The following is a 6,000-nucleotide window of genomic DNA, read 5'->3' on the forward strand; positions in this document are numbered from 1 at the left end:
GGTGGGAGATGTCCTTTATTATATTCTGGGTTTTTTTATTGCAGCGGGAACTGTGTAGGTCCTCCAAGGTAAGGAGAGGGCAGCCGACAATCCTCTGGGCGTTGTCAATGGCCCTCTGGAGCGCTTTCCTCTGAGCCGCTGTGCAGCTGGTGTACCACACGCATACACAGTATGTTAGTATGCTCTCAATGGAGCACCGATAAAAGGACAGCAGCAGCCTCTGAGTGATTTTGTTCTTCCTGAGCACCCTCAGGAAGTGCAGTCTCTGCTGGACCTTTTTCAGCAGCGCAGTGGTGTTCACGCTCCACGTCAGGTCCTCCTCAATGTGGATTCCCAGGAAGCGGAAATCCGCCACCCTCTCTACACAGTCCCCTCTGATGGTCAGTGGTACCATGTCCGTTTTGTTTTTCCTGAAGTCTATTATTACCTCCTTCGTCTTTGAGGTGTTGAGGAGCAGGTTATTTTCTTTGCACCACACTGTCAGCTGCTCCACCTCATCCCGGTAGGCGTACTCGTCCCCCGCGGAGATGAGTCCCACCACTGTAGTGTCATCCGCAAATTTGACAATGGTGTTGCTGTGGTGGGCGGGGGTGCAGTCATGCGTGTAGATGGTGTAGAGCAGGGGGCTCAGTACGCAGCCCTGTGGAGAGCCGGTACTGAGGCTGAGGGCCGTGGATGTGTGATGGCCCACTCTGACTCTCTGGCTTCGACCCGACAGGAAGCTATTTATCCACGTACAGGTGGAGTGTGGAAGTCCCAAGTCCCCCAGTTTGTCCACCAGTTTGTGGGGAAGGATAGTATTAAAAGCAGAGCTGTAGTCCACAAAGAGCATCCGCACATAGCTCCCCCGCTGCTCCAGGTGAGACAGTGCAGCATGGAGAGCTGTGGCTACAGCGTCCTCTGTGGATCTATTCGCTCTGTACGCAAACTGGTGGGGGTCAAAGCTTCGGATGCTTTGACCCCATTTCTTGATGTGTCCAAGGTACTGCTTCCGTGTTGATAGTCTTTGTGCAGATGAGATGAGATTCATCGTCCTGTCTGACAGCCCCATGCCGTGTGGTGGGTCTTTCAGACTCTACAAATCAACAAATCCATAGTCTTATGGCATGGATGACTGCCCCCAGTCACTGGATGAATTAATAAATTTGGCTATGTTCATAAGGGAACATGGTTCTAACACCATCCCCTGTATGACCGAATACCATGGTTGAGTAGGCCAGTCGGGTACTATGAGAATCCCAGATGCCGAGTCTTGTTGAATTTTTTCCCCCAGTACCCGATTGATGTGGCAGAACGGGGGAAATACATCACCCTATGGCTTTGTTTACGTAACAATGCCAAGCTGGTTTTAGAATTTTAGTAAATAATATTGGGGCTGATGTTTGCCCCTTTGGTAAGCTCTATATTGCCAAAGTTTCCCCCATCCAGTTAAATTTCAAATACTGTCTGTGATCCCCTCTGATGGGTACTGTATAATAAGCATCTTTTGAGTCAATGCCTGCCATATAGAAACCCAGCTGACACTAATTCTTTATCAGTAATAAGAGTATCCATCTTAAAATTAACATATTGAACAAATGTGTTTAGGGTTGAAAGGTCAATGATAATCCTGCAACCCCCATCTTTTTTATTTTTAATAAATATGTTTGATACAAATTCTAATTTTTCATGAAAAGTATGCTCAATCACACCTTTTGTGTACAATTTTTGTAGCACCATGTGGGCTTTAGATTGTTCGGGTTTTGTAAGGACAAAATGCCTTTCTGGTGTATGTTGTACTGGGGGTTCTTGGGATAAGTAAATTCTATCAGATAACCCTGAATACTGCTGAGAATATATGAGTCTGTAGTGATTTTACACCATACATAACTGTAGTATTGTAACCTCCCCCCCACCGTCGTGGGTCCCTTTTTTACAGAAGAACCACACCCACCTACCTCCATGGTTACCGGTGGTTGTGTTATTTCCTTGGTTTTTTGAAAAGGGGGGTTCTGGTTTGATATCTCTTGTTCGGGGTTGTGTGGGAGGTTGAGGCTTCCGCATCTTCCAGGGTGGCCGTCCCTGGCCATACCCTAAAAAGGGCTGCTGCGGGTTATATTGATTTCTGGCACTGCCACTGGTATGAGCCACATTTTTATGGTCTTGCATGTGGCTGGTATCGTGCTCCAAAATAGGCCCTTGCGCTGGCCTTGATGAGCCCCAGTGTCTTGGCTTCGTCCACACACGGTTCTTTGTTTGCAAATGGTAGCATATTAGGGGTCCAGTGCTGGCTGAATGGCAGCCTTCCGCATGTAGTTCAGCTCATATTGCATATTGCTAAAAACAGAGCTAGTGCGTCTTGATGGTCTTTGGTTAACTCTGTTTTGTCCAGGGTGCGGGTGTATGCTGTGATCCCTTCCGTCAATCCCTTTAAGGTTTTCTGGATCTTGAGGTCCTGGTTCCTGATGTTCCTCCCCATATGCTGCCAAATGCATTGGTTTACACTGGGCACCTGTAATGCCTCACCGTTGCTAGGTGTCAGATGTCTGGCCAGTCTCTGTAAATATTTCTTGTTGGAGTTTGTGGCCAGACATATAGTTAATACTATTGCCATCCTGGATCCAAGTCTACCCCTGTTTGACTTGGTTTAAAGTAATCAGCCACCATGTCCAGCAGAGTCCCTGCTGTGTTAGGATCATGGGACGCTGTATTACCAGGCTCTGGCCCATCAGGGTCCTGCCCACTCTTTTTTATAGAGTTAGAGATCTCTAGGGGTCCCGCACGGGGTACCCATGTGGGGCTTACCTCCTGCCCACTGTGGCTAGTCCCCACATCCATGTGACTGCTACTGTGAAGGAGCTCCTTTTTTCCCCCGCTGTTTCCGTCCCCTGTACACACGGGCACTGGTTTGCGGGTTTTCCTCGCCCCGCCGCTGACCGCACCGGTCTAGTATGTAGGTCCACCTCTCCATACGGTCCCGGTACTCACAGGCACCTGTGCTGGCTGCTGTCATGCTGCAGCCACTCGTACCGGCTTCCTCCAGCGTGGGCTAGCGGGTCCACGCCGTCTCCGTACTTCCAGCGCCATGGACCCATCTAATACTTTAACCAAAGGATTAATAAACAGATTTTTATGAAAAAACATAGAAATTAGGTGCAGGAGCAGGCCATTCAGCCCCTCGAGCCTGCACCGCCACTCAATTCAATGGGGTCCGTGGGGTTGTACCCGATTCGTCGGGATTTTGCGGTGTATCCGGTCAAAACCGGCTCCAACGCTCTCAGCGCTCCTGGCTGCTCGTTTATCTCAGACCGCTGGGACCGACCCCGGTACTCACGGTACTGGTCCCTCGCGGTCGTTGCAGCCGGTCAACCCCACTCCAATGCCCTCAGTTCTGGGCACTCCTGCTTATATGGTCCCTAGATAAGGGACGTATCAGATATTAAACTGATAAGAACAGATACTACACTTGATCTTAGCCAAAAGGCTAAGAAACGATCTCTGTAACTAAAAACCCGCTGGGACCGACCCCGGTACTCACGGTACTGGTCCCTCGCGGTCGATTGCAGCCGGTCAACCCCACTTCAATGTCCTCAGTTTGTGAGCCTCGGTGCTGGCCGGTAGCGCTGCTTCAAACCAGGCTCGCTTCCAAAGCGAGACTGGCATACTGGCCGAGAAATGAATTTTTTCCCCTGGTGCGGGAGCGAAGTCGGGCACAGGTGTTTTCCTCTCCGGAAATCGATGTGCCGTTGCTGCTCCTGCCGCTGCCGTTGCTGCTCCTGCCGGCTGCCCGCACTCCGCGGTTCTCCCGCCGGCTTTCTGCAGCCCACATGGACCTGGTCCATGTCTGCACCTAAAAGGTAAGTGGAAGGAATGCAGAGTCTCTTACCTGCTGTTCCCGACTTTCAATTCTCCCGCTGGTGAACGTCGTTCCCTGCGTGTCGGGTTCGAGCCGCTCGGACTGGTCCCTCGCGGCAGTTCCGCAGTCGGTAAAACCCGGCTGTTCCCTCAGCCCTGGCCGCTCCCGGCTGCTCATAGGGACCCCTTGGACCAACCCCGGTGCTTACCTTTTGAAGAAGGGTTTCGGCCCGAACGTCCCCAGTCCCTTTGCTCCATTAGTGCCGCTGCACTCGCTGAGCTTTTCCAGCCCTCCTGTGTACCCCCGGTACTTACAGCACTGGTCCCTGCTCTCTGTCCTGCAGCCTCGGCGCTGGCCGCTAGCGACTGCTCCAAGCCAGACTCGCTTGAGACTGGCATACGGGACGTCTTTGCTTTGCTTCCCGCCCGGCCGAGAAGTGAATTTTGCCGGTGCGGGAGCGAAGTCGGGCACAGGTTTTTCCTCCAGGAAATTGGTGCCATTGCTGCTGCTGCCGGCTGCCCGCGCTCCGCGGTTCTCTCCCGCCAGCTTTCCGCAGCCTTCATGGATCCGGTCCATGTCTCCACCTAAAAGGTAAGTAGAAAGGAACGCAGAGTCTCTTACCTGCTGTTCCCGACTTTCAAATTCTCCCGCTTGGGGAACGTCGTTCCCCCTGTGTGACTCGTTGCAATGCGTGTAGCGATATGACATGCATGCGTTGGAAGCGGGTTCTTCACGTAGTCACTCACGTGACTCCGAAGTAAAATACCCAGTTATAGAGCAGATTGGAAACATCACGTGGGGTTTCTGTGTTCTACTTGCTGCCTTCACTGACAGGAAGTGTTGTTTATGTTTTGTTTAGTTTGGTTCAGTTTATTATTGTCACATGTACCAAGGTACAGTAAAAAAGCTTTTTTCTTGTGTGCTATCCAATCAGCAGAAAGACTGTAATTACAATCAAAACTATGATTACAATCAAGCTGTCCACAGTAAACTCCAGTAAAGTCTGTTAAAAGATAGTCGGATGGTCTCCAGTTAGTTGTGCATGCTGCATCATTCTCACATGACCAGGCCAACAAGGATTATTTATTTTCTGCTGGAAGTAAAATTCAAAGACATGTAAGCCATGGCATTAAACAAAATTCTTCTTTGCTTCTCTATCTTTATCTCTTGCGCACTCTGCAACTTTAAACATTTACGTTATCCCATTTTCCAGTTCTGTTGTTAGGTCATTGTCCTGAGATGTTAATCCCGTTTCTCCCTCTACGGATGCTGCCTGACCAGTCGGTATTACCAACATTTTCTGTTCTTACTTCAGATTCAGAGTATCTGCAATATTTCCAGCATTTTTTTTTGTTTTTTATCTCGCGACAATGTAGTTGATTGTTATCCAGTTCTCTGATATGACCTAGCAACCACTCAGTTGTATCAAAACTGTTGCGTCAAAACAGCGAAAACATAAAACTGGACACGCAGGTGATGTAGCGGTGCAGTTGCTGCCTTACAGTCTTGCAGCGCTGGGGACCCGGGTTCAATCCCGGGCCCGAGGGTGGAACGGCACTCCCGTCGGAGTGGCCCAGCCCGAGGGAGGAACGGCACTCCCGTCGGAGTGGCCCAGCCTGAGGGTGGAACGGTACTCACGTGAGGGCGATCCGGTCCGGGGGCTGGGACGGTGCTCCGGTGGCTGGGACGACGTTCTGGCGGCGGTGTCCAGAGTCCTGGGTTCAGCCGCGGGCCGGCGGCTGCGTGTGCTGGACTGGAGGTGCGGCGGCTTCGACCACCCCGGCCGCAGTGTTTGAAACGGCCCGTTCTCGGGGTTCGGTGAGCTGCGGGACTGTTTATACCATCGCCCGGTGGGGAATCGCCTCAGCGCAGAGGGAGCAGAGGGAGAGACTACAACCCTAAGATTTTTGCCTCCACCACAGTGAGGAGGTGTTTGGAGGACTCACTGTGGTGGAAGTTAATTTGTGTTTATTGTTGTTTATTATTGTATCATTGTATGTATGACTGCAGGCACAAAAATTTCGTTCAGACCGTAAGGTCTGAATGACAATAAAGGAAATTCAATTCAATTCAATTCAATTCAATCCTGACTATGGGTGCTGTCTGTATGGAGTTTGTGCGTTGTACCCTTGACCGCCTGGGTTTTCTCCGAGATCTTTGGTTTC

General features: G+C 50.8%; 1 pseudogene; it reads right to left on the minus strand.

The window, feature by feature from the left end:
• Positions 1 to 3,372: 3,372 nt before the first annotated feature.
• On the minus strand, positions 3,373 to 3,475 carry LOC129700622 (U2 spliceosomal RNA; annotated as a pseudogene).
• Positions 3,476 to 6,000: the final 2,525 nt, after the last annotated feature.

The sequence above is a fragment of the Leucoraja erinacea genome, chromosome 9 (genome assembly GCF_028641065.1).
Source record: "Leucoraja erinacea ecotype New England chromosome 9, Leri_hhj_1, whole genome shotgun sequence".
In the NCBI taxonomy this organism is placed as follows: Eukaryota; Metazoa; Chordata; class Chondrichthyes; order Rajiformes; family Rajidae; genus Leucoraja; species Leucoraja erinaceus.